General features: G+C 34.7%; 1 long non-coding RNA gene across 2 annotated transcripts; it reads right to left on the reverse strand.

Annotated features, from left to right (window-relative positions):
• Positions 1-829: 829 nt before the first annotated feature.
• On the reverse strand, positions 830-27,057 carry LOC148130678 (uncharacterized). Of its 2 annotated transcripts, XR_015749590.1 has the most exons (4): positions 26,406-27,057; positions 24,848-25,614; positions 21,194-21,263; positions 830-1,002 (listed from the first exon to the last, which is right to left on the reverse strand). It is a non-coding gene; the product is annotated as an uncharacterized LOC148130678 (long non-coding RNA). The 2 variants fall into 2 exon arrangements; XR_015749589.1 differs by lacking the exon at positions 26,406-27,057 and having other exon boundaries at positions 24,848-25,932.
• Positions 27,058-27,491: the final 434 nt, after the last annotated feature.

Below are 27,491 nucleotides of genomic sequence, written 5' to 3' on the forward strand. Positions count from 1 at the left end.
TGAGTAGGCAGCAATATAAGTTTTCTAAAATCAATAAATAAACCCAACTAAAGTAGATTTTTGTACTATAAGGAAGTCCTTTTAGAAGCTATGTTACAGTAAACCTAGGTGAATCATCGTTGATTTGAATCCCTGTAGATTCCACATCTGAAGGAGATGTTATTCATTATGAGTCTGTGATGCCAGAGTAAAAGCTGAACCAATTTGGTTTGAACTTCTTCAAGATTTAAGACTCATTTTAAAGAAAGATCTGCCTAAAAGTTGTAAGGGGGGAGTCTGCAGCTACTCCAGAGGTTTTATTCAGCAGGTTCTGAAAGATTCTGGAGAAATTCTAGTGGAATTTCTAGTGGAAATTATGAGTAGTTCGGAGAACTTGCAAAGACTGGCCCCGCCCCCATCTATTCTCTGCCTCCAGAGTCTCAGCTGATCGGCTGGATCTTCTTTTGTTGTCCTGCACAGGAGAACGGAGCTGGAAAGCAAGTTAGGGGGGTGGGGAGGGAATGGGAATTTTACAGTATCCTTCCCCTGCCACGCCCACCAAGCCATGCCACACCCACCAAGCCATGCCACGCCCACAGAACTGGTAGTAAAAAAAAAAATGAATCCCTGTTGTTTGGAAAAAGAGACCAACATCGACCAGTGACCCCAGAACAGAACAAGGTAGGCACGCACCTTTAGGGTTATCGCTACCTTTAACAAGACATATAAGTTCAAACTAAACCATGAGAAGGTCCAAAACAATCAGGACACTATGGACCACCCGTGTGATAAGGCCATACAGGTTCCAAACCCTGATTTGCATTATTAGCTTTATTGATTACAACCCCCACTGAACTACTCCCTCCAGCAGGAAGTTAGAAATCCCTTCCATTACTCATTCTATATATCCCCATGCTGCTGTGGACAAAGTTATTTTGTGCATCTTCTACAAATGGCAGGAGGTCTACCGAGTCATCTTGTTGATAATTTATGTAGCAACAGGGATACTCTCCAACACAGGCTCTGTGAGGAAAGTATATCTGAAAGGATAACCCAATGGGACATAGGTTGTCTAGTACATTCTAAAACTTCCCTTAATAGCTTGACTATAGCATAGTCTATGAAACATTTCCCACCTTGTTAAATTTCCATTTTTCTTTTCTTGGGAGGGGGTTGTTTTCTCCTGGGACTTAAAAATCCAGGGCTTTATGCTTTTATCATTTTCTGCACTACCTATTGTAGAAAGGCTTCATTGCAAGTTTGAGATAGTCTATTAATCTCTTTCATGTATAATAAATATTTGCTAGAAAGGTGCCAAATGGGGAGGAAAATATAGCTATCCCAAAAAAGAAAAAGAAAAAAGAAAAAATGTTTTTCACTCACAAATATATATTTTTAATGTAAGGTTTGCATTGTGATACTTGGTTTATTGTGTGTGTGTGTGTTTGTTATATAACATACTGTATAGTGCCAGGGGTCTCCAACTTTGGCAACTTTAAGACTTGTGGATTTCACCTCTCAGATTTGAGAGTTGCAGTCCACAAGTCTTAAAGTTGCCAAGGTTGGAGATCCCTGGTATAGTGGATATATGTTACAAATACTGAAATAATTATACAAATATGAGCTTTTATTACCATTTTTTGTATTGATGAAGTATCTCCTTTTCTTTGCAGAGTCATACAGTAGTCCTCACTTACCATCTGCCTCACATAGTGTCTGTTTGAATTTATGCAACCTCAATTTACAACTGTCACGTATTTTACAGTCACATGATTTCCATGTGGCACTTTACAGATGGTGTGCATGTATGATCAGTGCAGTGTTCCATAGTCACATGATCCCTATTTGGGCATTTTGCAATAGGTGCAAAATCTGCAGTTTCATGATTACTATACCAAAGCATTTACAACTATCTTGTAACAAGCAAAGTTAATAAAGAAGACATAACTAAAATTGTAAATCCTGGCTACATGATATTTTGCTTAATGACCAAAGAAGAAATGTGATGTCAAGCTTGCCATGGTTATGTAATTCCCCACTTAGTGACCATAGCATTTAGTGCTGGATTTACCAATCCCAATTTTGGTTGCTAAGTGAGAACTACTGCATTCATGTGATATAATATCCAGTATTCAGTCACAAAAGCAGTTTCTGAGTATTTCAGAAACTGAGGCTATTATCTTGCTCCCCTTAAATACATCTGATGTGCTTGCCTTTCCCAAACTTAACTGAAAGTAATAACATGAGAGCACAAAATCTAAAGAATCTGACATCAGGACGCCTAGAAAAATATATTTCTGTAGTTCTTTCTATCTATATTTCTACATTTCTGAATTAGGGAGCCCTTTCTTGAGCTAGCATCCTCCTGGCATTATGGCCCAGCATTTTTTGTGTCATCCTGCTGTTCATAATACTCATCTGTTGTTTATTGTTACAATAAGAATGTTTTAATCCTTATGGGCCAAGTTAAAGAGGTTTATTATTATAAAATTGGGCTTTTCCCCCCTGAATTGGCCAAATTCTACCTCCATTTCAAAACACTGTTTAATTCTTATGAAAGAGATAAAGTTTACCTCCATTTCGGAACACTGTTTAATTCTTATGAAAGAGATAAAAGTTTTTCTTTTTGATATGATCACAAGGATTATATGAATTTGTTGAAAATAACTGCCTAACTGGTGGGATTTATAGATGTATTTACAATTTTTAAAAATACTTTTAATTGGGTGCAATTCTTACATTCAGAATCACCCTTCTTTCAAGTAAAGATTGTATTATTATATAGTATATCCATATTACTGAGAGAATGGACTACATTAATTTTAAATGTCTAGTTAAATTATTATATTCTGCTAAAGTATTTAGTTGGATCAAATTGTAACTTTTTTTTTCTTTTTTCCAAAGAGCCAAACAAAATTATTGGTTATAAATTATTAAAAACATTCTTGAATGGAAAATACTTATGAAATGTTCTTGCAAAAATATTGTTGGGATAAATTAAAGAGAGTATGGAATTCATTAAAAATCAAACACAAGGTACCGACAATGTTAAACCTGAACATTATGGTTGCTGGCATATTTGCTGCTCTTCCAGTCCCTTTTTTCCTGTCCATTCCTGTGCCATGTTTTGGTCATTTGTTTTGGAAGAGAAACACTGAGCGCTGCTGAAGATTGGAAAAAGAGCTTGGGGTCAAAGGTCGACACAGTAAGGGAGTTTGCTCTTTAAGAGGTTATCTGTGGATCTGCAAAGCCAAAGTGTAATTGGGTTCTGTGATGTGATTTTAGTGTGTAATTGTATATGATCTTGGCTAGTTTCAAAGACAAGGTTGGAAGATTTTTTTTCCACTGGTTGTGATAGCAATTTTGGACCAACTATGAAAGTCTCTGAGGAACAATTTTGTTATTTCACCAGGAGAGGTGATAATACGTCATAAACATATAGTTTGATTCACTTTAATTGTGCATTTAATAAGCTGATTATAATAAGGACTGTCCTACTTATTAGATTTGAAGACGTACTGTATATGGAAATGAAAACACCAACTCTACAGAGCATCACTGTAAACAACTCACATTTTTCATTTGTTTTTTGAACGTTAGTTCTTTTGTTACACATGGAGTGATTTCACATCTTTATTAACTCTCCCTGATCTTTCTTTGTTAACTGAATTGGTCTCTCTAGTCTCTCTTTCTCTCTCTTTGTCATTTGGGTTGATCAGATTTAGCAGCACTATATTTTGCCTTTGTTTTTTTGTTTTTTTTCCCTTATCCAAACAATGTGAAACAAACATTTCCTATTGTTTTAGTTGTTTAGGCTTTTCTTGATTAAGCTATCACTGCTGTCAGTTATACTCTTATAAGCCCAGTTGGATCTATTTCATGTTAAGAAAAAGCTCAGATAAATCCAGGAAAGCTTACTGTTTATCCAATGTGAAAATAATTACTCAAAAGTGTTATTCTTAATCCAGATAATTAGAGTGAGGAAGGAAAGATCAGTGTCATTGTGAATTATGCCCTGGCAATTGACTCTTGGTCCTTGTAAGTTTCAGGTGAAGATGTGAATGGATAAAGGTTAGATTAACCATAATCCAAAGTAGCTGCAACCTTAATCTGTTATGATACAAGGATGATCAGTTAAAAAGAGCTGGATTGTGGGGTTGTTTCTGGTTGGATAAGATGCTGCTCAACTGGGACTCATCTTAAAACATGCTTAGTACCATGTCTCTGCAGCTGTAAGCACTTCTGCACGGCTGCAGGCTCTCACAGCTCAGAGGCAGCCAACTTTTACCGGCCCCATATGTTGTGTTGGTAATATTACACTACACAGTAGTAGTATCTGTGTTTTGAATTAACATGCCCTAATATCAGTGTTATGGGAAAATGGACAAGAAAATAAAAATAAAAAATAAAAAAAAGGCATGTTTGATAACAATTCAAATGTGCTTTGTAGAAAAACAACAATTTGTGCCAATTCTGAGTCATAAGCATCAGTAAAATAATATTGTTTGCATGTATTTAACGATGTTTGTTGAATGTCCTACTGCATGGTGACTCTGGATAATTTACAATAAGTAGCAACAGTGTAAACAAATAAAGAAGTAGACGCAACATACATAAATATATCTAACTATAATAGTCACTCAAAATCAAATGCATCAGAGGCACAGTGCATGGTCTTAAGCAACCTGTAGAATGCAAGGAGGGAAGCTTACTTTAGGAGGAATGTATTGCAAGTGTGGGGCCAACACAGAGAAGGACTGTCATTCCACTTATACCCTACAGAGGTGAGGTGTCAAATTTGTGGTGTCATGGTGGCATCACGTGACATATCGGGACTTTTTCCCCTTTGCTAAACCAGGCAGGGGTGGGGCCAGCACATGACACATCCAGCCCGCTGGCCGTGAGTTTGATACCCCTACTATAAAGCTTACATGGAAGAGGGTTGGGGATGGTTTCTAAGACGGCTTTTTCTAGTCTAACAAGAAAAATGAATTCTAGGAAAGCAGCACCAAAATGTATCATAATATTGCTTCCTTATTTTGCTTTATAAATAAACCAGCCCTTTGAAGTGGGCTCAGAAGCCTGTCGGTAACCAATGCGAGCTTAAAATTGGTATTGACTTGGACTATCAGGGTTGTTTCACTCGAGTCTTGTAGTATCAGCTATACCTTCCAGATCATCTGCAAAGGTTCATCTAAGAGACTTACAGTAGTCTCTTCTCTCATACAAGTTATCAGTGATTTTCATGTTTGAAAAAGTGACATTATATGTTAAACGTTTATTCTGTTTATGTGCTTTATGATTTGAACATTGCCAATAACTAAGAATACAAATTCAGAATCAGTTCAATTTGTCATTGCCCAGTTAAAGTTAAAATGGGCAAGGGATATATTGTTTTATTTCCCAGTGTTTAACATTATTTTCAGTACTATCTGGATTGGATATATCATGTTTCCAGTGATTTTTTTAAAGTGGATTATGTCTGATAGTATGACTAATATAGATTTTTTTAAGAAAAGCATCAAGTGAAAAGTATTGTCCAAATTATTTTTGAAACATAATAGAATGCATATGTGGGGGTGAGGTGCTCTGTTCCTCCTTGTTGGTGCCTCCAAAAACACCTCTTCAGCAAGCATTGTGCTGAGCTGAACATAGACCAACCAATTTCAGGCTTGGATGACAAGTCAGTCAGTTAATTGCTGTCACAACCAGTGGTGGGATTCAATTTTTTTTACTACCGGTTCTGTGGGCGTGGCTTGGTGGATGTGGCAGGGGAAGGATACTGTAAAATCTCCAGTCAGAGATGGTATTTGCCGGTTCTCTGAACTATTCAAAATTTCCGCTACCGATTCTCCAGTACTGGTCAGAACCTGCTGAATACCACCTCTGGTCACAACCAATGCATCAAGAGCCACATACAATATTGTGACAAGACATTAAACAGGTAGCTAACAACAATTAAAAATAGAGTTAAGATGAAAATGAAATATTTTAAGAACATAAAATCTTAATTTAGGAGAACCAGAAATGAAATTTTATATAAATCTGAAAAATAGCATAATGTAGTGGTCAAGATGCTGAATTAAAAATGGGGAGGCCCAGGATCTCATCTCACCTTAGCCAATGAAGTTCACTGGATAACTTTGCATCAGTCCTTCTTTCTCAAACCAATTTATCTTACAGAGCTATCATGGGAAAAGTATACAATGTCTTCAGTTTTTGGAGGGAAGGCAGAATACTCTATATATCTATCAAACAAATAAACTGTTTGTGTCCTATAGAGGCTAAGAGAATGAGCTGTGAACTTTCAGCTGCACAACTTACTATTATTGTGTATAAACCTCATTTTTTTCCTCCCTCCATCTGTTGAGTAGAGATAACAACACACCAAATATATTATTGTAAGGATTTACTGAAAGCATATATAAGAATTGTTCTGAAAATTGTTGTTATCCATTGTTATACCCCAAAGTGCAATATAAATGCTAAATATTAATTGACCATATAATTAACTGGCATAAACTTTATATGCAGCATTCTTTTCTATTACAAATGTTGACACAAAAGTGTAAATGTTTTAGGTTTAGCTGCAAAAAATATCATCCATTAGCTATTTAATGCCTACTATAATGATACTGCTTCTGGTAGCATACCACTTTGTGGGTCACAGAAGGTGGGTCAATAAAGGGAACTTAATCCTTCTGATTACTTTTGTCTCCCCAAGACATTTGCCAAACAAACTACATTAAATATGTGAGGTGTCTAGTAACAGTATGAAGTAAAATATGAACTTGCTGCTAAAAATCCTATTGCTAGGTAGACAGAACGATTATTTAATACCCCTGGATGGCTAGGAAAGAAATGAATACCTAAGACAACCATGGAAAACTGTACAAATTAGTCATAGTTCAATCTATCAAGTGTCTGAGATGTTTGTCTTTTATTTGAGGCAGGATAGGCCTGGCCAGAGTACTTTGTTCTCCCTTTCATTTTTACTACCACAAAAAAGAGGTTCTCTCTCTCTCTCTCTCTCTCTCTCTCTCTCTCTCTCTCTCTTGTTGAATTAGCAATGAAAAAAATTGCCAGCCTTAGACTTAAAGTAAACTAAAAATTAGTAATATTGATTAGAAAGGTGGAAATGATTACTAATTCAATCCTTTGGTGTTTTGGAACATTCCAATTCAGTTCCTTCACAATTCAGTTTAGAAATGGTGTGCTATCTGATCTATATAATGTAAATATATAGTTTAATAAGGGACCAGGATAGAAACTGGGATTATGAATTCTAGCCGGGCCTTAGGCACAAATATCTCTCAGCCATAGGAAGAAGCCAGACCACTTCTGAAAATGTTGCCAAGAAAACTGCAGGTACTTGTCCTGGCTACGGCAAGGAGTCAAGGCACAAAATTACATAGCTGATCACTGTGATTCAGTGTGATATGTATATGATCTTGGCTAGTTTCAAAGACAAGGTTGGAAGATATTTTTTCCCACTGGTTGTGATAGCAATTTTGGACCAACTATGAAAGTCTCTGAGGAACAATTTTGTTATTTCACCAGGACAATTATGTAGTTTTGAGATGTCCATCTGCCAAAAGAAAGGCCATCAAGGTCAAGATAGTTTGCAGTTGTTTTAGCCCAATTAATTAAACAAATGGAAAAGACATTAGGGATGTGCAACCCCAAGATTTTTTTTTTCATTTGGCTGATATTTTTATAAAGCCATTTTTATAAGTAGCTATTCTTTGTCAGTATGTTCACAAGAGGGCTGTAGGCGTCAACAGATTCCTGCATTGAGCAGGGTATTGGACTACCTATGAGGCACCTTAGAGCCCAAATATTATGATTCTAATAATACTCGCTATTTTTTGTTTCCTGTTGATCTCTTCCATTGGAAGAGTGATTGCATATCTATATATTACTTTTAAAAGCATATCTATTAATTAAGCACATACCTATGTTCCTGAAATTAAAAAAAAAGCCTCATTGCGTAATCAACAAACAGCTAAAAGATGTTTTATCTTTAAACAGAAATCAACTCCAAAAAGACTATCTACTTATGAATATCTCTTCGAATCATTATTTTTGTAAACAATACCACTACATAATATAATCATTCTAGGATACATTGAAGACAATCTGAAGCCATTATGAAAAAAAGCCCAGCACTGCTAGAACCCTATCATCTCCCCCCACCCCCCATTTTTATGCATATATCTATCTATCATCTATCTATCTATCAGCTATCGTAGATCCTTTAGCCTTATGATATTGAAAAAATTAACCATATGCCAAAATTAAACACTCTCTCCAAATGAAAATACCTTCAGATATAGCCAGGGGCGGGATTCAAATTTTTTAACAACCAGTTCTGTGGGTGTGGCTTAAATGGTGGGCGTGGCTTGATGGTCATGTGACTGGGTGGACATAGCTTGGTGGTCATGTTATTGTCTGGATATGGCCAACTCAATATCACTCACATCGAGACACGCATCTCCTCGCCTGGCCTCTCATGACTTGGGGATGCTGCAACGGTCGTAAGAGTGAAAAATGGTCACAAGTCACTTTTTTCAGTGCCATTGTAACTTTGAATGGTCACTCCACACAAGCAAAGTACCAGCAAAGGAGGGGAAAAAAACTCTAGAGAAGTTCCTGAGACAGGAAGTCTAGTCCTGCCAAGAATGTAATAAAGGTTAATAGAGAGGCAGTTTCCTTCCTGCCTTCCTTACAGAATTAGGCCAGTAATTTCTTCTAACAACCAGTTCTCCGAACTGCTTAGAATGTTAACAACCAGTTCTAGTGAATAGGTGCGAACTGGTAGAATCCCACCCCTGGATATAGCTTTGTTAAGCAAGTTAGATTTGAAAAAAAATGCAGAAGGGGAATATTGAATAGTATGAAATGTCCTCTATGATATATGGCCTGGTGTAACTTTCAGCTACATACAAGAATTTACATTGGCAATTTTTGATAGCAACCTCCTTGGCAAAGCATGGAGAATCAGATAGATATATTGGTTTTGTTAAATAATGTTCTGTTTTATTACACTATGACATGGTCTAGGTCCTGACGTTTTCATTTTTACTATTTACTGTGCTAATCTGTAAGCCACATTTACTTCTTTTCAACTTTCTCTCTCTTTCCCCCACTCCCTCTCAATATGAAAGAGAATCAATATTTTAATTGCAGAGTGGAAAGATTTATGCAATTGTAATGCTTCAGAAGTGATGAGTCAAAAGTGAATGAGTCAAAAGTGAATGTCACATTACAGATTGTGGTCACTTTAGTTGCATAAAGCCTTTCCTCTTGCACACGAATGTCTCTTGGATTATCTTAATCTTTTTTTGCTTGTTGTCATTGTTAATTGAAAGAGATGAGAACACAGAAACCTAAATATGTCAAATAAGATATTAAAAGATCAAGCATAGAAAATCTTACCTAATCCAACAGTTTTTCAATACAATTTAAAACACTTTTACCTGCAAGTAAATTCTATGTAATTCAGTTGAGTTTCCCAGAAAATTGTAAACCAAAGTAAATGTTCATTTCATTTATTTCTCATCTTACTTCCATTAAAAAACTCTAGTTCCTTCAACATCCACCCAAAATTAGCTTACCGTATTTGCCGGCGTATAAGACGACTTTTTGCCCGAAAAACATGCCTCCAAGTGGAAATTCGTCTTATACGCGGTATATCCATCTGCCGGCTTTCGGATGCTTGTTGGGCGCAGCGAAGGTGCCTCTGGCTTCCTGGATCCCCTGCGTCGCTTCCGCTTCATCCGCTCGCCTCGCTCCACCCGAGGCTGCAGCCTTCCTGCTCTTCCACGGCCCCTGGCACTCCGCCCTGCCGCTGCAGCCGGGGATTTCTGGAGCGTTTCCGGTGGTGGTGGGGGGTCGTCTTATACGCCGGGTCGTCTTATACGCCGGCAAATACGGTATGTTTCTTTAGTCTTTATCCCATGCCATTCTATAGCAGAGTGAGGCTCATTCCTGGAATAATTAAACCAGCAAGATATTATGCCTTACTATGTCATAAACACATAAAAGTGATAGAAATACTAATCCTTTCTTTAAAAAGCAGTTCATAATGTGAATTTACCTTTTTAACATTGTTAATTTGACACATTTCATCAAAGTGAGTACAGTAATTCTAATTAGCTTTCTGAATGGGCTTCCAGTTTTGAAATGCCTTCTGTTTCAAGTGCTAAAACTATGGATTTCTATGATGAATATAGGCTCTGAATGAATCCAAGCACGAGAATTGTTTTCAGTAATCCATTGCTCATTTTTATCAATTTAGAGGCTTTCCCACCAACAAAGCATTTTGTCATGATAGCAGATTAAATAATTTTTGCAGATATAAATAGACCATAAACAAGTATGCATTTAGTCCTGGATAAAAATTCATAATTTCTTTCCTAATTCTATTCCTTTAAAACTACTGAGTAGAATGCTTTACATTTCTTACCAGCTTAATCTCATTCAGTATATTGTTTCCTTAATGTCCATATTTGCAGCTGATTGACTTGTTATTTCCACCAATAAATTCCATGTTCTGTTTGGTTTTGTTCCTTACCCTAATTGCAGATCTTAATAGCCCCCCCCTTTTTAAAGAGCATGACTATCATCTTTTCTTCATCCTTGAAGTTTACCTGTTCTAATAAGTATAATCATTCATACTTGGTGACATTTCAATGGAACTATGAAAAGAGAATATTTATACTAATTCAACTTGTGTCAGAATGGTCGAACAATTGGCAACTTCAAATCTCAACCAACAAATGCTTTGTCTTACACATTGGCAACAAAAATCAGAACACTAAATACAAACTGGATGGATATGACCTCGTAGACAACCTCACTCTGTCAAGGACCTAAGAGTACTCATTTCAAAAGATTTAAGTCCCAGAGCTCACTGTAACAGCATTGCCAAAAAGGCATTAAGAGCTGTTAACCTAATTTTGTGAAGCTTCTTCTCCGGTAACATTGAATTGCAAACCAGAGCATACAAAACCTTCGCCAGGCCAATTCTCGAATACAGCTCATCTGCCTGGAATCCACACATAATGAACATTAATACAGTTGAACAAGTCCAGAGGTATTTCACAAGAAGAGAACTCCACTCCTCAACTCTCAATAGAATACCTTATGCCACCAGGCTTGAAATTTTGGACCTAGACAACTTACAACTACTCTGCCTATGGTCTGACCTAAGCTTAGTACACAAAATTGTCTGCTTTAATGCCCTACCTGTCAATGACTACTTCAGCTTCAACCACAATAACACACAGGCAAGCAATAGATACAGACTCAAAGTAAACTTCTCCAAACTTGATTGCAGAAAATATGACTTCAGCAACAGAGTGGTCAGTGCCTGGAACTCACTACCTGACTCTGTTGTTAAATCCTCAAAAACTTTAACCTTAAACTGTCTACCCTGGACCTCATTCCATTCCTAAGAGGTCTGTAACGGAGCGTGCATAAGCGTAACATCGTGCCTACTGTTCCTGTCCTACTGTTCCCATTTATTTGTACTCGTTTATTATGTATATACTTATACTTGTTTATATTTGTATGTTTATATGTTATGTTCATACTTATACTTGTTTTCTCATACATGCTGGACAAACTAAACTAAATAAAATAAAATAAATAAATAAAATAAATTATGCTTCCAGGTTGAGAAACTAAGGATGAGCTGTTCCAATAGCAAAATGGATTTGCGGACTTTCCTTAGTGCAAGCTATATTTCTTCTTTTCAATGATCTTCTGCTTTCGTCCCTTTCTATCACTTCTAACTCTTTTTTTCTATCTTTCTTACTTTTTTTCCTCTAACCTGAAAAAAGTGACTCTATAGTGCAGAAGAAAGCTATAACTGCATCCAGAAATAGATCTCTTGGGAAGGGAGGACATGCATGGCACTGAATTGGAGGTTACTTGTCCTATGAGTCCTGAAACTTAATCTGATGGTTCAGTTGCAATGATTCAGTGATTAGGACTCCAATAATAATCCTTTTGTAACTATGTGCATTTCAAGTAAAGAGATTATCTGAACACAATTACAAAATATTGACCCATGCAAGTGTCATGGTGAGTTGATGTATGCATACTTTTAGTCCAGTCTGCCCTTTGGGGGTGAGAGAAATACCTTATACATGCTGTACTTGGGTTATGTTCTACTTTACTCCCATCTGGGAAAGAAAAAAATATGTAAGCTTTAAGAATATGATCCATGAGCTTCCGCTTGCAATTTAGCTGAGGATGGTTGTCACGATGCACTTGCATCAATGCTATTCTTTTTCACTTTGTAAATGTTAATAGTTCACAAAAAACTGATCCCTGAAAAACAAATGCTTTATTATTTCATACTAAATTGCACGCCACTTTTGTCAAATTAATCCATAGATTTCAAATGACAAGTTACGAAAGGAAAACCAAGGGAGCTAAATTTCTTTTCTACTATCGGTCACAGGTGAGGCAGGTGTTAGTTTTTCACTGTAAATATCCATAAAACTTTCTAATCTATAAGCCCTTTAACAATTACTGCAGGTATTTATATGGATGGGAACATAAATTGTTATACTATTCAGAATTATAAGGTGTGTGAGAGAAGTTACAAACTATTTCCCAGACTTATTTTAGTAGATCCATCACTAGAATCATCTTTGTTGAGCAATGACCTCATACTTTGATTATGCTGTGGATTAGTCTTGGAAACAGTAGGAAATATTCCAGGATCACAAATGGTATTATGTCATTGATTTAATGCCAAAAATTACTTTTTGAATACTACACAGGATAAAATGTTTGTTCATCAAATCTACATCTTCCCTTACTGACAGTGATTCTAATTGGCTTCTAGCATTTGCTTCCATGATTTATTTTTAAACAGAAGTGCCAAAAAGTGAAACTGGGATATTCAGATTGCAAAGTATGTTGTTTTTCAGTAAGTTATAGTCCTTTCCTATCAGCAGTTATATGATTAAGATTAATGGCCAGGAATATTGGGACAGTGAGAAAATATTTCCAAGTGGTCTTAATTTATAACATCATTTGTTTGGGAAATTTAACACTGCCCATCTATCATTTTTAATTCCTGGCATACAATATAGATCTAATTCATTGTTCCTTAATTTTAAGAAACATTGCTTTACTCTGGCAAACTTTGGTCAATGGCTAAAACACATGCAAAATGTAGTTAATTTAGTTAAAGAATTCATTTACAATTCAATGACAATGTATGCGTCAAAATTTTATATCTTACTATGATCTCATCTTGTTAATGAAATTAAGATATGCTGTTTCAATTAATGAACAGAAAAAACCATTCATTTTGATACTGAATGCCATTATTAGCTTTATATCCAATGACAATGTGTACATTTTTAAATTTTGTATAATTTAAGAATATGGACAAAGTATTTAGAAGATCACAATTCATTATCTAATTTCTGTGCTTATTCATTTAGTTTTAAAAATTATAAACTTTGGCAGAGCTATTTGAGAAATAATTAATTCCTCTGCAGATGCTTAAGGAAAGCAGCAGTAAGGCAATATTCTAATCATTTATAATTTATAGTGATAAAAAATAGTGAAAACTAGGCTTTTTACAAAAGTCTTTGGAGAATGATTGGAGCCATTGTATTAATTGTTTCAGGTTATTATTTATTCAAGTTCTAAATTGTTGTCTTGGGATTGGAATGGAATGGTTGTCTGGGGCTTTGCTGTAGATGTTTTGATTTTTATATCTTTTCTATTCTTGTAAACTGCTGGGAGTCTTGCAGTTTTGGGTAACATATAGATTCAATTCATATTTTTCATTCTCTTATGTATCATTTTTGATCAAATGATATAACAAGTCATCCGGATTTTAAATCATATTGGATAATTTAATTTTAATTGATGTTACTTCATCTTTCTGCTATGATAGCTTACCTATCAGGGAAACCTTGGTTTCAATGAATGAAAGCAAATTAGTAATTGCAAAATCCAGTGATTATTAATGCCATCCTTCTGAATAAAATCTTGCTATGTTCAGGAGCAATAGTTTCAGAAGAATTTACAGAGAAAGTTCTGCTCATGTCATTAGCAATTTTCCTATAACATTAACAAATATTCATTGGTTCTTGATTGTTCTCTCCTTGAAACAGCCTTGATAAACAGATGAACAATGACCCCTATGTCACTTCTATTGTAATACAGAAGTTTGTCCTGAGTTCATGAGTTAAATCTCTGAAATTTTCCAAGCAGAATATCTTTTGGTTCTTGCAAAAAATATTTTAACCTAACAAGCTGCCAAATCTTCCCCAGCAACTAGACTGTAGAGGGTGATTTTCCTTCTTTCTTGAGTTATTTGCTAAGGAAACAAAATACTTGGTAGTTAACTTTTTCACATTTTCTTATTTTATTATAGAACAGAATAAAGACACTTGAACACAGTATATTAGGAACTTTAAACAGCATTAAACTATTGAAATCAGTAGTATTAAAACCTCCAATGTCCTGCATGGATTTGTGTTCAAGTTAGGGATTGTTCTCTTATCCAATTGAGTGCATATGAAAAACTACAGAGCAACAAAATTAGATTTGAGATATTCCTGTCTTTTATCCTAGTAGGGAGATTATTTATTGCTATACTGGTCTATATGAAATTGCCTGGGCAGTGTTGTGTTCTTAATTATATAGTATAGCATATATTTTAGATATCCTTTAATTTCTCAAGTTTTAATCTATGTCTCATCAGGAAATCTCTGTTTTTTTATTTATTTTTCCATTATTACATAAGAGTGATATTTGTGGGGGGATGAAGGATAGTTAATTGAGATTATGCACTGGCTTCAGATGAAATCTGAATTCAGATATGAATCATCCAAATCCAAATTTTACAATCTCAGGCAAAATGGGAGCAATTCAAATTAGGTTCATTTTATCTGTACCTCTTGCTAATTATTCAGGGACATCTTCAGCTACTCTAGGGATATCCATTGTTTCCACATTCAGCAGGAATAGATAATGAAAAAGAGTAAGACTAATGAACTTATCCCCTCTACTCTCCCTGTAATTGTAAGAAAATCATCTTTACCTTATTGAGAAGATATAATTCCTTATGAACATGTTTCCCTTGTCAACATGGATCGTATAACCCTTATATGGTTCCCACTACAGTAATCTCTGTCAGTGTAAATTCAGCAAATTAACAAGATGATGGGAATTTTTTAAAAAAATAGTAGTTGTTTAAATGAATATGGCCTGAAAATCCCTACATAGAATTTCATAAATAGGACAGACTTTATCTAAATAGGACTTATTTGCAAATGGCATCCATTTTGATACAAAACAACCATGTTATAACCATTTGTGTTTTTACCACACTAAACAATGGGATGAGTACAATTCTACTTTAACAAAACTTGTTTTATATCTTAGACAAATCGGATCAGCAAAAAATTCTTTTTGAATCCAGAGCAAATTACACCACTTTTGAATCCAGAGCAAATTACACTACTTATCCTGAAGTTACAAATTTTGTCCCAGGTTCAATATTGTAGTTAATCTATTATCTACATTCTTAACCCATTTATTTTAACCACTTCATGTAATATCTATGAAAAGTAGTTGTGAAACACCTGGGAAATACAGCCTGTGGGGCATTTTTTTTTCTAAAATAATTTAAATCAGCTCATATCTGGTATATGTCTTCCAGAAATACCTATTCAATTCTCCATTCCTACAACTATATTAGATCATGAAAATAGGTACTTGTCTTGTTTGATTTTGGCAACTTAGAGCTACTTTTGGAAGCCAAATGGATCCAGCTAAACTGCAAGTTTACGTATATATCTGCATCAAATCAAGATAAACAGGAAAAAAAATAGAAGAATAGTTGCTGAGTAAATTTCTATTTTCTTGACCATTGTGGTGCCTTCTGATATTTGTAATCTGTTGAAATACCAATTATCACTTGAATTTCAGGGGACGATTTTTAAAAAATAAGTCCATTGTTATATAGTCTCTTAAATGTTTCTGCTGGCTGCATTTTTGTATCACACTGTATCACACTGAAACCTACCCAAATATTTTACAAGATAACATCTACTCAATAATGTTGACTTTCTATTTGCTGTTAGTCTTAATAGAATTATTTGTACATAAAGTTTCTATTGTCCATGCAAGAAAGAGAGGTTGGCAGAATCAATTTCCTCTTAAATATATTGATTAAAAAAAACCCTCCAGATATAGGGTCTGGAAAGAAAAGTGGGGGAATCCGAGACACTAGATTTACCTTTGTGTGACCTGTGTAGGAATGCTGGAAAAATTAATTCCAGAATATTATGTCAACATTCCTTGAAGTTGTGGGTATGATTTACATAGTAGATCTTCTCTCTGGGTCTAACTTCTTTCATCTTGGTACTGTAAATTGCTTTCATTTCTCCCCCCGCCCACTCCGTTCCCCAATCTGTATGCTTGAGGTATTGTTGTGATAAATTATTGAGGTACAGAACTGAAAATGGTGTGTAGATTGTCTAAGAAATTGAGTGCAGTCAGCCTTAAAAGTGGTGAATGATGTGCTAAAGCAGCTACCTTACCCTGGTCATGTCACAGATGTCGTCAATGAACAGTTGCTTTTAACTTTTGCCTTTGCCCAGGGGCAGTCAAGAGCAGCTGGATTTATTGAATTAATAATTGCTCTGTTTGTAATGTTTTGTTTTCCAGAGACCTTGAAAACTGGCTGTAATGTAAGCAAAGTGTAAGACCATTGCTTCTTTATCAAACAAGGGGGTGTCTTCACTTTTACTCTCATGCCTTTTCACCCTCACAGCAAAAGATAATGGGAAATCTGACCATTGTGCAGTGGTATCATTCCTGAAATAACAGGGATAAAAGAGAAGTGGCCTTTGGGAAGAAGTCTAATTCCATGATGGAAAGTAAATGTAATTGTAAAATTTACAAATTAGCTGGTATTCCTCACTGTTTCATGAGACAGTCTACTGGTCTGAATATTCAGATTTTAATTGGATCTCTTATCCCATGACATCACTCCCTTCTGTTGTAAATTTTAAGTTTATTCCAATTGCTACAGAGAATCTTGGGCTTCTCATTGAAATGGGACTGAGCAGGCTCTCTTGCTAGTAGAGCAGCATGTCACTAAAGGATGAAGTTAAAATGACATTATATTGAAAGGAACAGTTGGAAATTCTGATTGCATTTATTTGGCTAAGAGAAAACAAGCCCAATTATTTATTGTATGATCAAAATCCATTTTTCTATTATGCACTGCATTAGAATCCAAATAAATAAATAAAAACAAAAAAGTTCTGATGTGAAAAAATGATTTTTCACACTGATTTCATGGCAACCACCCATTTGTTACCAAGGCTTTTAAATAGAATCAGACTCCTTTGTAGATTTTTTTTAAATAATCTTTTTGAACAACTTTTAAATTAGATTATTCTGATTTATCTTAAGTATAAGTAGATTGTAGATGACTCAAATCTAATACAGCCAAAAAAGTGTTGGATCTGGTGCAGATAGTTACTGGATCATCAGCAGTTCCATAAAGGAATGGCAATTTTGGGGATAGTTTATTCCATGGTATCAGCATGGTTCAAGAAAACAGGAGTTTTTGCTGGAAAATGTGATAGGCTTGGACTGGGAATTGCTGTTCTCTGCACTCAAATAAATATTTTCTTGAACCCACGTTGCAAGAGATGCCATTCCTTTAATGAGATATTGACAGTGTCTATGAATACAATGATAAAAGATGTAATACTATTAAAGGTAACACTGAAATATGTTTAATTAATGTGATTAATGTTAAACATCAGAAATCTCTTCTATTCAACAAACGTTGAACAATTCTGGATTTAGATAAGTACATGCATTATAATATGCTAACACATATTTCAGACTAGATCAAAGAAACAAGACAATTTTGATGCAAAGGTCCAGTGGCTGCATGTTTGGGTAACATGATATTCTTAGTTAAATTTCTAAAAATGGCACAAGACTTCAAATGGGAGATCGTTTGTTCTGGACTTAATCTGAGAAAGGATTCACATCTGCTTCTAATGTTTCCAAATCCCCTCTACCACCTTCATTATATAAAGTTTGTTTTGGCTAAACCAGAAACCAAGAAATGTAACTTCATAAATATGGAAATAGCAAACTCCTTTTGCTTTGCTTACAGTATTCTCCCCACATGCGTTTAACTGGGGAAAAGTATTAAATTAATATAATGTTGCACTAGTGCAACAAAAGTGAAATTAGTTTGGAGGTTTTTAATATGAACAGCAGTTTCTCTAAAATCATTTCAGATCAGTGTTATTGTCACATCGACTATACTGGTCACTTTCATAAAGTACAAAACCTGGTCTTACAGTCAAACAGTAGTAACTAGTACAATTCCATTCAGATGTGCATATGCGTTCTTTTTGTGCATATATGTTCTTTTTCTTCTTCATTTTCTATTGCATATACACATACACACAATAGATATAATGGACAGGAGCCCATTTCCCCCAACATATGAATTAGAAAGCTATGTGACTGAGGTTACTGATTATGTACATGGGAATACATAAACAGATATATTTCTTTGAAATCAATGTTGTTATAGTATATATTTAAACATTATGCAGCAAGCATCTCATATTAGTGGCTTTTTTCTTTGGTTCAGAATAATATGTACTTGTAGCAGAATGATTTCCCTATCTAAAGTGTTTTTTTTTTTTAAACTGTGTGTGTAATCTGCATGGCCAGAAATGATTTATTTGCTACATCTGGAAAGGAGCTATAATGATTCACTACTTTGTGAGATGAGTTTGGCAAGTTTATCTTGCTTGCCATCCGCATTTTTGAAAATGAAAATATATTCCAGAGCTTTTGATGTGTCGATTGGAAAAAAGGTAAAGACAGCTGCACACACATCCCAAGAGAATCTGTTCAATAGCTAAATGAAGACCTTGAGTGCTTTCTTGTTAGCCAAGATAGATCTACATCCAGATGAACCAAAATTAGTCAATAGCAAAGGCTCTTAGAAGTAGGTGATCAGAAGCCACAAATCAGTTTTCTCAGGGACTTGGTTATTGGCAGATTGTGCCTAAGGCTAGGTCCTGCTGCTGCATGCCAAGCTGTAATTTTTTCCCTAGTGAAGTTTTAAAGTCACGGGCTGATACTATAACAGCAGTCTCCTGACAATGAGACTGTCAGCAGTCCATCAGATATCAATTTGTTATCTAGTAAATTGTCTGTAGCTTTAAAGTTCTTTTCTTTCTTTCCTCCTTTCCTCTTTTCTGTTTAAATGATAGAAAATGATTGAAATACTCAAATTCATGTGAGCCCTTTATACCGAAGCACAAGAGTGGTCAATCTTTTTCTTAATTCACTTAATAGTACTTGGACAGTAGGATGCCAAACTACTAAATCTCTACAAACATTAATCTACTGGACTGAAACAGACTCAGTACACCAAAAGATTATGCCTTTCATTGTATGGGTAAAAAGGATAGGCAAGATTTTTATCATTCTCTAGAAATCTTAATCAGGTAAATTGTTACAAAAAAAAGGTTGGTAGAGAAAAAGTAAAGAAAACCAAAATTAAGCAGATATTGCAGATACTCTGGTCTCAAGATGTAATTTTGGACTATACACAGAATCGGTTGATATTGTTAATGGAAAATTATTGCTAAAGTTCCTGAACCTCCTTGCTCTTTCCTATTCATTGGTTTTTGTAGCTACCATTGGAACAAAATACATAATATTGGTCTTCATAATCACCATACATATGATTGTGATTATCAATAGTATTATTGATTACTGTGATAATAAATAATATTACTATCATGGCAATAGTCAATGCTACTACAACTAATAATTGTGCATTATGGAATTTTGCAATTATCTGACCAACATGCAGAAAATGTTCTCTCTCTATGTCAAGAAATAATGCTTTGAGAGAAAATCCCTGCAAAATATTTACATGGCACCTCCTACTGAAATTGATTTTCAGCAATATTTACTCCTTGAGTTAAAGTCCTTAGTTATAGGAAAACTTCAATCTGCATTAAGCATCAAGCTAGAAGAAGCACAACACATTCAATTTTGACCTACTAATTCTGTTTTGTTTCAGTTCTGGTTAAAAAGGAGCATTGTTATTTTACTATTAATCAAGCATGATATAAAAGGTCCTTTTCTAATATATTACAAGAATTTTCTTATGGTAGAAATTAAAAAATCTGAAGCAGTCCAGTTCAGATACAGATACATAATATTAGAAATTAGAATATTAGAAATGAATAGATAAGTGTAGTTCTATTTTCTATTTTCCAACACCAGGTAATAGATCTGATCTTTAGCTCTGATCAGAAGAATATATGCACATTTCATTCATAAGACTTGATATCTTTTCTGTACCCTCTCAAGCATACAGCAAATACCACAAAAATAATTCTTCTGAGAAATACATTAGCTGAGTCCCATCAAGTCAAGTAACATGTCTTTTTGTTATACCTCTGTTCACTCTGTCAATAATGGGGAAATTAAGGCCAGCTACAGCAAAAGTAATTCCTCTTAGGTGGTTTGAGCACATCTAAGAAGTACTGTGTAATTTTCAGCACCCTGCAGTGCTACTGATTAGTTGAAATAACATTATGGACCTGTTATTATTATATCGTTTTAGGAACTCTTTAAACTATAACTATACAGATAGAATAAGAAATTAATTAAAATGTTGGACAATAATAAAATCGGGAATATCTATATTTGCAGTCTTTCTTTCTAGGCTTGCATACATCTTGTGTCTGTCAAGTATATCAAATAGCTAATTACTTTTTAAAGTGTTTCAATACTTACACTGGTTGGTTATCATACTTGAGTCCAAGAGGAAGAGTTTTATAAAAACATTACAACTGAAAAATGTCTATTCTGGCTAGGCTATAAATCAGATTATTTTTTTAAAGTTATGTTTGGAGTTTTATGTACCATTTTCAAAAAAGACTAGAACATTTGGAGTTTTGAGATGAGCTTTTAAATCACATGAACATTACCAATGACAAAGCCTTTGTCATTGTCTCCTGGTCCTAACTCAGCAAGTTGTCTGAATTGAATTGTCCTAATTGGGATTTTCTCCCTTCAAATCATGCGATTAGAAGAGAGTATATGTAGCTTATTGACGAAGTCTTGAATTCTTCGTACTGTCTGTTGATTGTTTACTTACAGACATCTTATCATCCAACTAGGTAATATCATCAGGAATAAATCATGCTATTATTTTCTGGATCCTTCACCTGCAAGGACAAATGTCAGACATTTAAAATGAGATCAGTTCCTCTTCCGGTTTGTCGGCTTCGCGAGCGGCAGGGATTTGCGAGCTGCGCGATCCCTGCCGCGCTAGCCGTTTTTGGGGCTCCGACCCAGCCGGGTGCAGCTAGGCTGCCCTGCAGGGGCAGCTGAAGGTAGGGGATCCAGAGAAGGGTTTGGGGGTGCTGCAGACTCCCTCCCTGGCCGGCAGAACTCCCTTTTCCCAGGACGGTGCAGCGGCGGTCTGTAATGGCCGCCACAAAGAAGCTGGCAGCCGGGTAAGAATGCGCAGGAGGAAGTGGAGAAAGTGATTGAGAGGAGAAAGTTTTTCTTGGCTCCTAGGACTCTAAGACATATCTAATAAAATTCCTGAAAAGTATGACTTTCTGAATAATACCTGCCAGAAGAGGAAAAAGCGGCTGTGAAGGTGCTGAAAGGATAGCTTTCCCTCTTTTCCTACGGAATAAATAACTGGATATTAAGAAACCTATTTCTTTTAGGTGAAAATTGGTTTTAAGCGATGAGTGGGAAGAGAGAGGATTAAAAAGAAAACATTTGTATGCTAAGATTTGTTGAAGCAGATGCCTTAAGGATTTGAAGACTAGAATATATTGCAATAAGATTTTAAACAGATTTGGACTTTCTTTCTCTTGGATTGATATTGCCCCAGAAGGAGAAAGTGAGAATTCTGCCTTGGTTTGGACTGACTGATAACTTTGGGACTGTTTTTATTTTATTTTATTTTCTTTTGAATATTCTGGTTGTTGTAAGAAGAAAGAAGGGGAAAAGAAAAGAAAAGATTTATAATGGCTCTTTCTGTTGAGGAACTAAGAAAAGAATATGAACAAGCAAAAAAAAATGGTAAAGATGGTGTGGAAGAAGCTTTCCTTTTCTTAGAAATGGCGCTTATTAATTATCAACAAACTTTACAACAGATGAAGACAGCAGAGGAACAAGAAAGAAAGAAAGGAGCCATCTTTAATGAATCTCAGAACTTGATCCAGAAAGAAGGAAGAGAGAAAGAAAAGAAAAGAAGAGAAAAGAAGAAAATTAAAGGACTTAAGGACTTAAGATCTAAAAAACATTTAAGAAAGGGAAAAATAAGGTGCAAAACCAATATGATGATAGTAAACAAAAGGGAAAAGGAATACGACAGAGAAGGGAAGCTGGCAAGGCAGAGGCTAGAAGAAGGGGGGTAGAAAGGTTTGTTGGGAGAAGAAAGAAAGGGAAAAGGTGGAGAAAAGCTACAATGTCTTGAAATTAAATGAAAAAAGAAACTTTTTTTGGATAATGGATAAAGTATAATTTAAAAAAAAAAAGATTTTGCAAGGTACATAAGATGAGATGGTAGTATTGTAATGATTTAAGAGTTGATAAGAGATTAAAATGTTAAAATGTTTAAAAATGATTGGCTTTAAAACTTAATAATAGGGGAGGTTTAGAATATTGTTTTAATTAAAGAGTTTAATAAGACTATGGTATTGATGTTATTATAAAATTTTTATTATAGTATCTTTTTTTTAATATTTGGATTTATTGTCTAATTATGTACTTAATTATGTTGGATGTATTAGTTAGATAGAATGTACCAAGCAAAATCGGATTGGGTATTAGATATTATTTTAAAGATTAATTTGATTAACTTAGGGGGAGATAGAAAGGCATCATACTCTGATTAATGATTTCAGGAGAAACTTATTTTCTTTTTTTTTTTATAAGGAATGAGACAAAGGGATGATAAAAAATGGACAAAAGATATAAATATAATGATTCAAATTAAGATGATTAATTAAGATAGAAGTAAGAAGTGTGAAACATGTGGGGAAGTTAATATAGAAGGCTTAGAATGGTAAATAAAATAAGTAATGATATGTAAGATGAGCATGAATATAATTGAAGTCCATGAAGAGAGACACCTGGGTCCAAGTTACTTTCAAAAAGATTTTTTTTTATGTTTTGTGTGTTGTGTGTATATGTCTTTTTGGGGGAGAATTAGTTAAAAATTGTAGAAATATAGATTGAGAATAATGGTAACTAAGTCAGAAAGAAACAGATGAAATAATAATAATGATATTGAATAAGAGTAAAGAGAAGTAAAGAGAAATTGAATAAGAGGTTTTGGTATGTTGTATGGAAATGGTTTAAAACAGAATTATAATTTATCTGACTTGTTAAATTGACAATGAAAAAAGGTTTAAACATGTAATGAATAATGACAATTTGTGTGTTTTAAAAATTAATAAAACTTGTTTAAAAAAAAAAAAAAAAAAATGAGATCAGTTCCTGAATGTTGTTCTTGATCAATGTCAATAACTTTACTAAATATAAACACACAGAAATATACATATGATTTCTATATATTAAAAAAGTATAATTTAATATTTCAGACATTTCCAAATCCTCTGAATTCCTTCTATAGCTTAGAACTGTCCCCTGAATTATAGCTTGTTTGTATAATGACAACCAGAAGTGGTATTCAGCAGGTTCTGACCAGTTCTGGAGAACTGGTAGAAGAAATTTTAAGTAGTTCAGAGAACCAGCAAATATCACCTCTGACTGGCCCCACCCCCATCTATTCTCTGCTTCCCAAGTCCCAGCTGATTGGCTGCGTCTTCTTTTGTTGCCCTGCACTGGAGAACAGAGCTGGAAAGCAGGTTAGTGGTGTGGAGAGGAAATGGAGATTTTACAATATCCTTCCCTGCCATGCTCACCAAATCACACCCACCAAGCCATGCCACACCCACCAAGCCATGCCCACAAAACCGGTAGTAAAAATGTTTGAATTCCACCACTGATGACATCTTAAAAAGTTGATGAGAGTGGGATCCAGTTTAGAACTTCAGTGAGAGACCACGAAGAAATCATGGGCTGTCTGCTAAACTGGGAATTGTGGGGCTGAAGTGGGGTAATATTTATCAAGAAAATAACATGAGAACCTCTTCTGTATTATTTCTAAAACTAATACGAATAGCCACTAGTGGCTGCCTTTGACTCAAGTGAGTCTTTAGTTTATGTTACTTTTTATATATTTTACTGGTTTCAGATATATATTAGGAACTCCAGAATTCTTCATCTTGCAGATTTCATCTTAATTTATCCCATCTGGGCTGAAAAAAAAATGGCATTGGCCACTGAATGGCAAAAAGGGTTTCCGTAGTTTTTCCTGCTAGAGATCATCTGGATAAAGATCATCTGGATTTTTGCAGCTGATATATGGTAACATCATTACAATACCTTATATAGCTAACAGGATTGCTGTGTTATATTAAGTGATTAATTAAATTTGCAAGTATTTTGCTCCTTCCTATAGCCCAAGAGTCTAGCATTTTATTCCATTATAAGTGTAGTTACCTATGGAGGTCCATCATGCAAGCATCTTTCTGTTTTGCAGGATGAAACTAATTTTAATCCTGAAAATCCTCTAATGTTATCAATAGCACTATTACCTCAGATGCTACATGTGCTTCACTATATATTAATATTCACATTTGAAGGCTAAAGTAACAAAGGAAGATATTTATGTAAACTTTCAGGATAGATGTGGCTCCAGTAAATGAAAATTGTGTCATACAATGTCAGATGTCATCTTGAGCTGACCACAGAAATAGCTCAGGGCGCCACTGTGCTATAGTCAACAGCTGTGCAGTGATGATGTTTTAACACAGGTGAAAGAAAACCTTAAAACACAAAGGAAGACAAAGATTAAGTAAGTGTCTGATTGTCTAATAAAGTAACTATTTCTTGCTGCACTATCACATATGTCTTCTTTTCTTTGATGGCTCAAAAAAAAAGGACTACTGTGTCTGATTGAATGTAAGTCATAACTATTTTTCAGTTTGATAGGTTCACGATGTAAAGTTTTCTGTGATTTATTTGTGCTGTGCCCATAAGCATATGCTTTATTAGTGCACCAAGCATCAAGTGTTCCCAGGAAAAAAGTATAAATTGCTTTTCAAAGAAGTTATATCGGTACATTTGATTGCTTGAGCTGGCCTACTGGAATTGCAAAAGGCCAGGCAACCATTAGAAAGTTTCAAAATAAGACCAAAAACTCTGATTCTTTTCTGCAATCTAATGTTTTTTTCTGGTTTGTATAGACTTAATATCAGAATCCTAATTGTTATGCATTATTCAAAAAGTCATTTACAAGTTTTTCAGAAATGAGGGTGAGTCATGAAGACAGATTATCTTGTTGCTGCTGCTGTTGTGTGAATCCAGGCACTGTGGGTTTTATGCCTATGGTTATGATTTATAGTGTGAACTGAGCCAATTAGACTTTCTTCAATAAATCTTGTTTAACCATGTGCTGTTTGGACTAGTTCAGCAGAATCTTTTCATCTGAAACAAGAACCAGAAAATAAAGATGTGAGCATTCACAAATAGGAATAGCTGAATCTAGTATAATCTAGTATTTCTATAGAAGTTATGTTATTGAAACACACCCTGAAGTTTTAAGTTCAGTTTGAAATTAATCATCAGGTTTCCATTCTTTTATAGGACTATATAATATTAGCTAGGTTCTGATGGCATTTGTAAAAGAATTTTGTATATACATTATCATTTTTATTGGATTATAGCAATATGTGTTTTTAAAAAATCTTTAGATAAAAGATTTTCATTTGAAGTTTTGGACTTAAACTTCTACTCACTCTTTATAGCTGATCACAGATAAAGAACTAGTCTCTGTTTTGGCACTTTGCATGTACTTAGTTTATAGACCATTTTTCTCTTCTAGATTTGTACCCTTTCATTATCTGTTCGGAATGAATAGTTTGTTTCTATTTCTGGTTTGTGTCAATTTCACATAGATTAAGTCATAAGTTTCCTGTGTCTTGTTTTCATATTTATTTGTAAAAAAAAAAGTCTGCACAAAATTATTGGCATACATTTGCTCTAAAATCCACAGTTCTAAACACACTATGTTCTAAACACACAGTTCCAAAAACACTTTTAAAGCTATGCATTTCTAAATAATATTATTCCAAAATGTGTATTTTATATATTTAAAATTGAAAATGAATAGCAAAAATGGATGAAATGTAAAACCCAAGGGCAAAGTTTTCCATGTCCATAGGTCCACAAATATTACTTCCGTTAGTTTATTTCCAAATGAAAGAACACAATTTTACCCATTCCACCCTTCTAGGATGATTTAATACCAGCTATATGCATCTGTGTCATCCAAGATCCTAAAGAGGAAAAAAAAGCAGGCTAAACAGTTATATGAGTACAAACAGGAACACACAGACACACAGTCAATCAATCAGTAGATGTAAACAGGATTTTGTATTTTTATTTATTTCTCAGTGGATTTTATATATTTTTTTTAATCAACAACTTGGTAGGACAACAAAACTGGCTAAACAGGAAAAAGAATATGGACAATTTTCAAATTGGACAGATGTTCAAAGTGGGAGTCCCAGCAATTAGTATTATGTCTTTTTAATTTGCCTGTAAAATATATGGAATGAAATAGCTAAGATTGCTAATGCCAGTAAACTGCTTAGAGTAATGAAATCAAAATGCGAATGGGAATAATCTCTCCAAACTGCATCAACAGTCCTCAAATGTAATTCTGGGAGATCAAACGCAAAATGATATATATTGATGAAAAGGTCCAGACTTCATACATACATTCATAGGATCTGAGGGGGAAATAAGTAAATGGAAAAGGCAACCTGTTGTCCTGGTGGATAGCTTGATGAAAAATGTTAACCTAGCACATAACTGCTAAATAAAAAGCAGATTTTATTCTTGGAATAATTAGAATAGAACTTGAAAGCCTAGGACGAGACTAGTTTTTGAATATTGGGTATAATTTTGATAATTTCAGGTGAAAAAGGATATTACAGAGCTGGGAAATGTGCAAAGAACAGCAGTAAAAATGAATATAAAGCTCAAGCAAATTCTTTTAAATAAAGATTAGATACTTTTAACATTTACTGAAGTTAAATGTGGTTAGGTGAGCATAGACTACAGCAGGGGTGTCAAACTGGTGGCCCACAGGCCAGATACAACATGCACAGACCACACCCACACCAGCTCTACGAATGGGAAAACTGTCACAAAGTGTCACGTGAGAGCAACATAATGCCGCAGGTTTGACACCCATGGACTACAGGGTTATAAGTGAAGTTAAATTAAGACAGACTAAGGAATTATAAAATTGTTATGAGTTGGAAAATGCAAAAATGGATAATCTTTGAGTAATAATA

This window comes from Notechis scutatus, chromosome 4 (assembly GCF_049901735.1).
Source record: "Notechis scutatus isolate UNSWTSFEM ecotype Mainland chromosome 4, rNotScu1.2, whole genome shotgun sequence".
In the NCBI taxonomy this organism is placed as follows: Eukaryota; Metazoa; Chordata; class Lepidosauria; order Squamata; family Elapidae; genus Notechis; species Notechis scutatus.